Source organism: Pelobates fuscus, chromosome 7, assembly GCF_036172605.1.
Source record: "Pelobates fuscus isolate aPelFus1 chromosome 7, aPelFus1.pri, whole genome shotgun sequence".
Taxonomy (NCBI): domain Eukaryota; kingdom Metazoa; phylum Chordata; class Amphibia; order Anura; family Pelobatidae; genus Pelobates; species Pelobates fuscus.
Genome location: NC_086323.1, coordinates 146,945,929 through 146,958,228, shown reverse-complemented (window position 1 = coordinate 146,958,228; position 12,300 = coordinate 146,945,929). Strand labels below are relative to the sequence as shown.

Sequence of the window (12,300 nt, the reverse complement as noted above, 5' to 3'; positions counted from 1 at the left end):
TTCTGACTATTTGGGACCCATTGATATTATGCAGTTATCCATATTGGATCGCAACCCAGTAGTTAAAATTCAGTAACATAAACAGAACAATATTTGTTTTTACCCTACTCAAGATCTTTGCAGTATCAAGATGAGATAGAGTGGGGTTGGACTGAAAAAAGCTCATGCCTGGTCAGAATGGAGATGAGAAGGACGCATGCGAACAGAATGGTTTCATGCAGATATGGGATTTAAGGAGAAAGGCACCTAAGGGAAGACATTATAGCTAAGCAGAAGAAAGTCAATGAGTGGAGTTAATGTAAGGAATTTAGTGAGGTGCAGGTTGAAGGAGAGAAAGGTAGAGATGGGCAGGTTGGAGGAAAAAGGTCAGACAGTAATAAGATGCAAGTGGGATTCGGTGTACATGTCAAGAGGCTTTTCTTTTCATTAAGAAAATGAAGGAGGCTTTTGAAGACAGATAATGGCAGTATGGATCAAAAGGAAATATCAGTTTATATGAAGGACTGATGGGCAAAAGGTGGCCAGATGAAAATGGCAAGAATACAACAAAGAAACATGTCAGTGAAGTTCAAACTGGGCCGGGACAGAAGTGAGACAAACAGGCCAGGTCATAACGGACAAAATAAGGAGAGGACGGGGCAGGATAGAGAAGAGGAAAGGATGAAAAAGGATGTAAGAAAAGAGGATGTAAAAAAACAACTGTATAAAAGTGCAATCAACAGACTTGGAAGAATGGACTAATTAAAGAAAGACTGAGGTAGGATGTAGAAGACAAGGATAAAAGGGGTGGGATGGAGGAGGAAAGGTCAGATCTGGCAGGATGAAAAACAAAAACAAATAACAAATAAAAGTAGAATGAAAGAGGGAGGGCGTGAATAGGACAGAGTAGAAATAGCCATAGGGGCAGAATGGAATAAATAAGGACAAACACCAGTGCAGGATGGAATAGAGAAGAATAAACCGTGGGGCAGAGGAGAAAATTAATGACAACAGTGCAGCATAAAGGCAACATGGGTCATAGAAGGAAGTGGAGAAGTAAAAAATGAATAAAAACAGACTAATCGGTTTGGAGAAGACAGGAAGGTTGGGTGAGAGAAGGGCAGAAGTGTAAGACAGAAGGACAAACAGGAATAGAATGTGGGATTGAAAAAAGGTTCCAAATGGGAGTATTGTTGCATAAGATGATACGAAGCGCTAATAAAAGAATTATATTTTTTTCCCTGTAATAAAACAAATAAAATGCAGAATAAATCATACAATAGCAAAATCCCAAAGAGGAGATACCCCTTTGCTGTCTGGCAATACACGGCTATCCTGCTTCACCTGTTATGCAGATGTTAAGTCTTCCATATTATGGAAGATACCATTAAAGCAGATTTCGATGACATTTCCGTAGCAAACAGCAACAGTGATGAACTTGATAGCATTTCATATTTGCAACTGTTAACACGTTTCTGCACAGGCACCGTTGTAAAGAACCTATACAGTGTATTTGAAAAGACGATGCCTTGTTCAGATAAAACACGGACATTAAAATGACAGGCTGTCTCGACCAAGGTTACACAAATTGTATTCAAGCGGCTACCTAATGACAATGCTACAAATTCTGCCTGCTTTCTAGAATGTAATTTACCTATTCAAAATAATCACTGCACTTGTGTTTAATTTGCAAGTGCAAGAGAGTAATTTTGTCAGGAGCGGAAAGAAAATAAAATAAAATAGATGGGGAAAGGGGGGTTGGGCCAGGGGGGGGAAAAATGCAATTCAAAAAATAAAAGCATTTAAGATTTGGTTGTTTTTTCTTTCTTTTTTAGGGAAAAGGGGAAATTATTACAATTGACTTGGTCCGAGCAGCATAAATTTTTTTAGGGCAAAGAGAAGATGGTAAAAATGTGCTAGATGCATGAATTGTTACATTTTTCTTAAAAAAGGGAAAACAGCAAAATGGACTGAAAAACACAAATTGGGGAAAACCAAATTATGCAATCTATGAAATGCTACAGAGTACAGCTCTTCACGGGGATATAACTAAGACATTTGAGGATTGCTAAGGGTTAAATGGCTGGTAAGCAAAAGGCAGAAACGCAGCATTAATTTTATGTAACATAATGCCTTAATACGCAGTTTATCTTGACTTTTTTCACATGATTTGTCCTGTCATTTGCATAGCGAGCTCTCTTTCCTAATTTCACAGTCATTATGCACTGATGTTCTTATTTCTGAGCATCACTAATTTTGATTAACTAAAAATGGTTCTTGAAGGTCAGATACATTGTAACGACACATTTTTGTGCATTGTTGTATGTAACAATTTTTACACCAGCCCCCTTTGAGTCTATAGATTTAAAATGGGAGCCTTTTTTTTTCCAGTTTAATGAAATTCATTCATCGCTAAATGATGTTGATAGCACATCAAACATGACAATAACGTTCGATATCTGTCCACAAAGAACAAAGAAGTTAACTATTCATAAATGAAGACAGCAACCCCAAAATATATACACAGCAGTACAACTATAGTTCTGCATAAATCCTTACACTGGCACTGTAAGGGTTAAATAAGGTCTCTCTCTCTCTCTCTATTTCTCTCTATCACTCCCCCTCATCCCACTTTGGCTTTATTGCAATGGAAAGTCACTATAGTCACCAGAACAACTACAGCTTAATCTAGTTGTTCTGTTGAGTATAATAATTTCCTTCAGGCATTTTCATGTTAACACTGCCTTTCAGAGAAAAGGCAGTGTTTACATTGCCCCTAGGGACACCTCCAAGTGGCCACTCCTCAGATGGCCACTGGAGGGGCTTCCTGGCTCAGGGCTGCACAGTAAGCAGCACTGCCATTCAGCGTCCCCACGCTCTGCATGGAGACGCTGAATTTTCCTCACAGAGATGCATTGATTCAATGCATCTCTATGAGGAGGTCGTGACTGACCAAAACTGCATTTAGCCCTGCCCCTGTGCCGATTTTAGCCAATTGGATTGGCTATAAATCGTCCATTTTGGGAATTGGCGCTAGAAATAAGGTGAGTTTTAAACTTTTCTAGGGGGGGGCTAAGGTGGGGCAAGCCACCTATATGGTGGGTTTAGCACTAAAGTGTCAGGAATACATGTTTGTGTTCCTGACCCTATAGTGATCCTTTAACCCAGTTGCTAGATTAAAGAGTATCAACAGACAGGCAAGTGTGACAAATCCACAGAGAGCTCTCTCATCAGCAGCAAAGAAGTGTAATCCCATTAATTCTGTCTGTCCCAGTCTGCATTGCTTTGAAAATAGAACAAGCTATCCAATAAATATCATCTACCACACAAGCATCATCACTAATACCGAAATAATTCCATTGCAATGCAAGATAAATCTGCCACAAGCCATTCAAATCTGATTAATGGAAACAACTAAAAAATGCATTTAAATGAAGTCACACACACACACGCTCAAAATAATAAATACAAACACAAAAATCGCTACTAATATTCAGGTAATGATCTATCTATAATATGTGTGTTTTTGTATGTGTATATATATTTATATATATATATGCATACAGACACGTGTAAATGAATTAACATGTAGTTACACAACAGAATTGTTTTTAAACATTTCCAGTGCAGAATTATAAAATGTGCATTTGTAAGTAGACTTTTGAAAGAACCTCTTTGCATGTTTAAAGCAAGTGGAATTATATTGGCGTAAATAAAAAAAAAAAAAAGAAATTATTCTACAAGTATATATCTGGGAACTACATAAATCTGCTATGAACCAGCAAAAATTTGCAGTGACACCGTGCCTGTAGTCTGATATGAAATAAGACTTTAACCCCTTGCCACATCTTGTGCCCAGGCCTGAAACCAAAAATAACATTTACTAAACATAGCCAGACTGGACTCCGCTGATAAACCGCCGGCATTTTCCTCCATATTTGAAATAGTTAAGAGTTACGGCCTAGCATTTTCATGCCCAGTATCCTAACTTTTCTTCATACAATCAGTTCCTGGTGTGAAAAAGAATCAAAGGGCAGGCTGTACCCGCAATAGGCCCATAATAGCTGCCGTATTATTACCCATAACTACAGAGGTCATTAGCAGCAAGAGTGATTGTACTGGTCTTAACCTATTGATCATGCTAACTACCATCATTTAAGCCCACGTTGAATGCTTGGAGAACTGCGGAATGCACACTAGAGAGAGTACTTTATGGTTAAGAAATATAGCCAACGACTGAAAATTACACGTTGATTCATAAAAATCTAGCCAGTGGTTTAAATCAATAGTATTTAAAAAAGTCATGCAAGTTCTTAACTAGAGTCTTCTAATATTTATGAGCCCCTTTCTGAATGTGCTCTGTGAAAACGGGGTTTGGTGAAAGGCAACAACTTTATGTAACATCGGCAGCATAAATTTCTATACTCGCATTGATTTTGCAAAAATTATTTTATTCATTTGCATTCACATCTGCAGCATCTCTCCGAGCCCAAACTGTGCTTGTTTTTTTAGATTTCTGCATTCTTGGACACCAAAACAAAATTCTAAACACAACACAGTTTTCTAATTACAGAAGGAAAAAAAAAAAAAACATGAAATAGCATGCAGCTTAATACTGAAAGTGTATGAAAGTTATTATGTTTTATGAATCAAGATGAATCATTTCAAGCAGCAGTTTATGAAGAGAGCAGATAATTATTATAATTTTTTTTTTTTTTTTAACATCCCTCCTATTAATTTGTCTTTGGGGATCTGCAATGGAAAGTTTACTGCTAGGGATGTGTTAACCCCTTTTCTTCATTTGATAGGATCCTGCCAGGAAAAACACTATATACCAATTGCATAACTAAAGGGTTTAGAGGAAGAGATTAAAAAATAATTATTATTATTCTCTCACTACACAATGGAAATTAAAATATATGTAACAATGCCATTATTGTGTTTTTAGGGACATGATCTGAGGTGCATAGACATGGCGTGTCCTGCAAATATACAGAGGTTTATGGGATATATTTTGCATTGTAGCATAAACCAGCAGTTTAACTTTAATACGAGCCATTCAAGCAATGGTATTGATTTCCTTCTGACAACGACATTTGATTTCACAATAAAGCATACTTACGGTGCTCTGACAATAATCCCTAAAACTGTTACAGTGCAGTAAATCTTCACATCTATTCACTTACATTGTATGAAAGATACGTATAGTGATTATTATAAATTATTAAACACACAGGATTGACGGATGGACGACACAAAACAATAGAAACAAATTAAACCACAATATTCTATCTCTACAATAAAACATGACTTTTGTAAATTACTGGACTTTTTCAGCAGCGTTAGTTCCTAGCATCTAAAAAGAAATAAACTCTTTTTAAGATGAGGTTAATAATTGTTGTCACCATGCCACGATTCTGATGTTCTGTGGATACCTATTACGTTATCCTAAAACAATAGCCTTCTATGTCGCTGAGTGTTGAGAAAGATGACTTTGATCTCTCAAATTTAAAAATGTGTATTTTAGCCCAGTTTGGTACCCTTTTCTTCCCACCTCAGTTTTTTTCAACTGGCATTCCATTCCAAGACAATCAGAGTATAACTAAAACAATGTAACTCCCTGGTTAGCTGGGTTGGGTTACCAGTACGTCACTGTCACACCTCCTTTCTAACGCTGCTCCCTTCCCGCCTTCATGCATGGCAAGGTCTACAATTGTGGAGCTCCACAGCAACAATGCTCACAGTTGCATGCTTTTAAACGATGCTATATGCTTTTAGATATTAGCATGCCTATATAAAACTACTCTGTCTTATTCTAAATGGTATATTCAGTTCTATATACGGTTAACAGCAATTCATGTAATAAACAAATAGCCATGCCCACTGTCCACACTTCCCACAGCCGCTATAATAAAAGTTTTTTTAAAGTGTTGAATATGAGGCACATGTGCCACAACTGATCCACAGATCACAATACAGGACAAAGTGCAGAATCCATGTTTTGTAAAATAATACAGTCCACTAAGAAACTCTAGATTATATATGCACAACAAAATACAAAAGGTAAGGTCAAATAAAGCATTCTGTCAATACTCAAATGCCAACATCAAATCACAATTAAACTCAAAGACAAATTTAAAGCAACTCTTAAACCCTGGGAACCATTTTTCCAAAATCTTTAAATATGGCAAAGTAATGATAAATACTAGCGGTACACAAGTCATGTTAAACCGAGGCCTTACATTCTCTGAATGTACAAAAAACATATTCTCCAAATGTAAACCATAAACATGTGTGCAAATATTAACTATGAACCTTAAAATTATTGCTTAACAGTTATAAGCTGGAGTTTAATGTTATAAAACGGTGCTATGTTTCGGAATAACATATATGTGCAACTCAAAGCTTAAAACATTAGGTCTGGGGGAAAAAATTCAATATGCTTTTAAGTCTCTTAAAATGTAATACAAAAAAAATGTCAGGTTTCACGGTGATTGCGATTATTCCACTGTACCAAAACCAGGCAAAATTGTTTGCCATCATATCGCAGGTTCAGTGGAAAAGTCATTTAACCACACAGTCACCAGCAACGACCGATATTGTTAGCAGGCATCCAAATTCAAATTCCCTCATTTATTTTAAATATTATAATGGGATTTTACCTTTCTACTCATCTCCTCTCCCGCCCCCACCTCCCAATCGCCTTACAAGGAGAGGTTCATTAATGTAAATTATAAAACTGCCTGTAAGACATTCTTCTCGCACCCACAAAGCTCTTTTTATGTAAATAAAAATTGTTCTCGTTTACAGAAGCAGGATTTGATACAGTTTGGGAGGTAAAGACAATCAGTTTGGCATCAGACAGGAAGATCGAGCTATCTGTTGCTGGTATAGTTCATCGGGTGACAGGCTTTATGATCTTATCTCTTAATTCTCATTCATGCTAGCTTTCTGACTACCTGCTAGGTTAATTGCTTCGACTAGAAGAAATACCCATCTCATCCTTCCAAAATAGCAAGGTTTGGCATAATTAAACCATATTAACACATATCAGTTGGAGACTCCAATTAAACAATTACCAATTACATTTTCTTTTCTTCAAAATTAATTTTTGTTTGGACTCCAGTGTTTTAAGATCTGTCACGATAAAAAAAAAAAAATATATATATATATAACACATAGCATCTCTCTGACCTCCTTTGCATTTTAGTAATATATCACATTTTCAAAATAATATTTAGTATTTTATATAAAGAGGAGGAATCCAGCTAATTTAGTTAAATATGCTGCATTAAAAATATTGAATGCACGGTATCTGTAATATTGTAACATTGATTTATATTAATGGAGGGCCTTCTGCTAACCCCGTTTTTGTATCTGCACAACCCTAAAGTGTCACAACACCAATAAATTGGTTTCTATACACCTTCACTCACTTGCTCTTTGAGCTCTTGGGAGCAGCGTCTTTTGCAGAATATCAATTTATCAAAGCCTGCCAAGGCAGCGCGGGACCCAGCATATTAACTTTTGTCCCATCTTGGACTCAAGAGCCGATTGTAGGTTTTAAAAGTCTATTCAATGGAAAACACTACATCTAATAAAATATATGTACTCGAGTATAAGCCGAGTTTTTCAGCACATTTTTTGTGCTGAAAAACCCCAACTTGGCTTATACTCGAGTCACTGTCTGTATTATGGCAATTTACATTGCCATAATACAGACTGGGGGCTGTGGGGGCTGCTGAGCGTTTACTTACCTCTCCTGCAGCTCCTGTCAGCTCCCTTCTCCTCCGCGCCGGTCCGTTCAGCACCTCTGTCAGCTCCCAGTGTAAGTCTTGCGAGAGCCGCGGGGTCATAGTGCGGCCGCGAGACTTACACTGGGACTTGCAGAGGGAGCTGACCGGACCGGCGCGGAGGAGAAGGGAGATGACAGGAGCTGCAGGAGAGGTAAGTAAACACTCTGCCAGCCCCCTCCTACACAGTGCCCATCCACTGGACCACCAGGGAGTGAGAGCCCCCCTCCCTGCCATGTATCAAGCAGGGAGGGGGGATGAAAAAAAAAATAAACATTTAAATAATAATAAAATTAAAATAAAATAATATTTTAATAATAATAATAATAATTTTTTTTTAAATAATTACAAAATTATAATAATAAAAATGCCCACCCCCACCAAGGCTCTGCAACACACACACACACACACACACTGCATCACACACACTTACACTGCACTCATACACACTGCACTCACACACACACACTGTACTCATACACACACACTGCATTCACACACACTGCACTCATACACACACTGCACTCATACACACACTGCACTCATACACACACTGCACTCATACACACACTGGATTCATACACACACACTGCAAATAAATATTAAATTAATGTAATTTTTTTAGGATCTAATTTTATTTAGACATTTACCAGTAGCTGCTGCATTTCCCACCCTAGTCTTATACTCGATTCAATAAGTTTTCCCAGTTTTTTGGGGTAAAATTAGGGGCCTCGGCTTATATTCGGGTCGGCTTATACTCGAGTATATACGGTATATTTTATTTCAATTCTGTGGTTTTATCACCTGTTTTAGACACTTTCCAGCTATACATCGAAGGCAAGTACCAGAGTGCAAATTAGATTCTAATGAGGAAACATCAGTGGATCCTTTGACAATCTAGCTATTCACTGATTTACCCTTAATGAAGACACTCCAACCAGCATGCTCTGTAGGTGTAAAAGGTCGAAATGCGTTAAAGAAAAAAAAATCTCAGAAAATCAAGGCAAATGGGATTCTAGTGAAGAAATCTTTCCATAAAGTGGTCTAGCAATTACAGTAATTGTACAAAAAGCTATCATCTAGAAAAAAACTAAAATAAAATAAAAGTTAAAAAATTTAAAACTGCCGCTATCATAACAGGTTAGATGAAAATCTAAATTTAATGTATTCTATCTGGTGTCATCTTGTTTTGTAGACATCAAATAGAATTAGAAAATATGAAGGAAGAAAAAAAAAAAGACGAAAACACAAAAACGACCCCCGTAGCCCTGAAAACAAGCTCTTGAGAAATCACAGATGATGACCCCTGTGATGTTGTTAGTTTATCCCATTCTTTCCTATTTGCACAGTGATGTAAGGACGTGATTGAGCTCAAAGAAAGCAAAGCAGTGTCCTCATCATCGTTCAAAAGAAAACTCTCCATTCTCACCTAATCAATGACAGCTCAAATCTCAACTATAACCGCATTCGAACAAATGACAGCTACATTTGTTGTTCAATATTCATTGCATCCATGTCTCCCGCAGTACTTGTTATCAACGAGAATCAAACGCATGAATGGACAACGATTAAATGAAGAGTGGGCATCAGAGAGGTTAAAGATGACAGAGAGAGTGTTCTCCCCCACCCGCTCTTCCCTAAATACCCAAATCTGCCATCCCCAACTAGTTAAAAATGCAACATCTTTATTATTGCTCATGCTAGGAAAATATTAACGAGGATGAAAAGCATTCAAGGAAAACAAAAAAAAACACACACACTCATCAAAAAAAAAAAAAAAAAAGGTCTACAAAATGTAATTGAAGTCTAAGCTCGGGAAAGAAAACAAATTTCCAGTAACCCAAGTCTGCACTCCGTAAAACAAACAAACGATGTCTCAACCAGCCAACTCTTTCACCAAACAAAAACAAATGTAGCAGGACTTTCCCACAATCTAGCTGTGCAGGTGCTGCGTGTATTCCCTCTCTCTGAGCCTGTATTTATTTTCTCAAACTAGAGGGGAATCAATAACTTTCAATGCATAACAGAACATTTGTTACAGATTAAGACATATTAATGGAACCAACTTAAAACAAACAAAACTCAAAGTGCAAAATGTTTCATCAGTTGGAAACTGGAGAGAGCGAGAAAGAAAAACAAAACAAAAACTTAACATCTTCCTGGGTCTGTAATCTTTAATGCTGGAGCCTTCAATATCTTTTGGTCTATCAAAATGTATTTAACAGACAAATATCAGGGGAGCCAAAACAAAGAACAGATTGTAAACTGGACAGTGAAAGCACGAGTTAATTTAAGGATATTATCAGATAGTTATTTTCCTTCTCCTAACCAATCTAAATAACAATGTACTGTGAGTGTATGGCTGGCCTTTTTTCAGATAGAACACAGAACTTTGACTACCGTGCTGTACAGTAAACAGGCAATTCAATCATCTTGCATATCATGCCCCGCGTTGATTTATACGTCGGCAGCAGATGAAGTACAGGTGACAAAAGTGTAATGTCTAACAATAAGGCGCTGTGTTTTACTGTGTCTGCTACCATAATTATTTCAAGGCCAAAAAAGCAAGGGCGAGACATTAAAGCATTGCGACCAACACAGCATTCCACAGCATGTAATAAAACTCACCGTGCTTAATGGCAATGCATGTACAGTCAGACGTCACTCAAAAGGCCATTATTAAACGTCCTCATTAGGGAAATATTACTTGTATTTTATTAAAAAAATTTTGTTACCTGTTCATTCTATTGATCTGGAGATCTTAGCCTTTTCTTCACTCCAGCTGGCAGGGATAGGGTAAAAATGTTTTATTTTTTTTTTAAATGCAAAAAGAAAAGAAAAACGAAAAGTGAAAAACACAGAACCTTTCCCAGCAACGGGAGTAGGTTAAGTCTGCAAACTCACACTGTGTTTATTATTTTAAATGCTACACCTAACTGGTGTAAACAAGCAGATATTAAGCTGCCCTTCCGCTTTTGCTACTTTAGACTCGTGATGATTAATATTTTTACCTGCGTTGCCAGGTTATGCAAGTTTGCCCTGAGACTCAGTTAATTTGGACTAAACCCAGAGACTTGAAAAAAAAAAAAAAGGAACATTATTATTGCCACCCTTTAAAGCACATTTTCCTTCCTGTGATAGCAAATACCTACTAACGTGATTTGGATGGACTCTAGAGGGTTAATGGAGAGCAGTGACAGGACCTATATTAGAAATTGCAAATTGAGTAAAAGTATGCGTTTTGGGTCAGTTTTACTCTGCGTACGTCTGCTTTTGGGAGCATTTGGTGAGTGTAGATGTAATAATGAACAGAAATGTAAAATAATAATAATAATAATTAATTTTCTAATAAATCACCCGCAGACTTGTGCCCTCTCATTAGAAATCCCTCCCATACTAAATCAGGAATGTCTTCCTGTTTCCATGGCAGTAAGTACAAGTTCATATTTGTTTTAACCTTTTTTTTCAAGCCCACTCGACTTGTGCTTGCCATTTTTTGGCTAGGGACAACCAATTGACAGCAGAGTATACGCACACGAGAAAGGGCTATGCTTCAAGAGATCCCCTAGATCTACTACCCATTATGGAAACACGGAAAACATTTTAACCTCAACAGACATTAGTGACTTTGAAAAGTTTACATTTTTTTTTCTTCTTAACCAGGACCTAGATATCTGTTTCTAACACTGGAAATGTGTAATCAGGGGTCCAATTCTCATGCTATCTGCTGTTTGTAACAGCTTCCTACTTCCTTCTCTAACTGGTAGGCCTGCATTAGACACCTGAGCAACGCAGCCATGATGACTCTTGTAGAAACTCATAGTTAACCCCTTTGGGTGCCAGAGAGATAAGCAATACCCAAAGCCCCTATCTGGCACTCAGATAGGGCAGGGCCATGCTCCCTTTAGCAGCACAGTTTATGACCACATCAATACTCAATACTAGAGAAGTACATTGAAAAAGTATTTTTTCCTAATGTACTTTTTGTTCAGATGCAACGTTTTTACATTTTTGTTTCTGATTGAAATTCCTGCAAAACAACGCAGTGAAAAAAAAAGGATTAAATAAACATAATCCATCAGTTTTCTCTAACCGTAGGATTCGGCTGCATATTAGGAAATGTCATAATAGATACATAATAGATATCTCATTTCAGGTGCCTAATATAGGATACAGATAGGCAAAGTAGCCATATGTAGCTGTCCTTGTTGGCCTTTCCTAACTAAAGCAACTTACGATTTCTTTGAAGTTTAAATGTGCATTTCATACTTGCTGCTGCCCTAGTTGGATAGATCACAGGAGGTCAAGAGGGGAGAGGGCTGTATGTCGCATTCAGATGTTTCGATTTCAGAAAGCAAATATAAATCCACACACAGGAAACCTGCTGTACGACTCCGGGATATGAAAACAGTCATCGGGGGTTTGTGGTATGAGTGCACAGTTAGTTCCTTACTTTGAAAAATGTCTAAAACACTTTCTGTGCACTAGCAATGGCCAAATTCAGCCGTATGAGTGTGTCAGCGTTCTA

At 37.4% G+C, this 12,300-nt stretch overlaps 1 protein-coding gene across 7 annotated transcripts in view; it reads right to left on the bottom strand.

Moving 5' to 3' along the window:
- The window catches only part of FOXP1 (forkhead box P1), a 691,275-nt gene that overhangs the window by 91,309 nt on the left and 587,666 nt on the right, over positions 1-12,300 (bottom strand). The window lies entirely within an intron of this gene.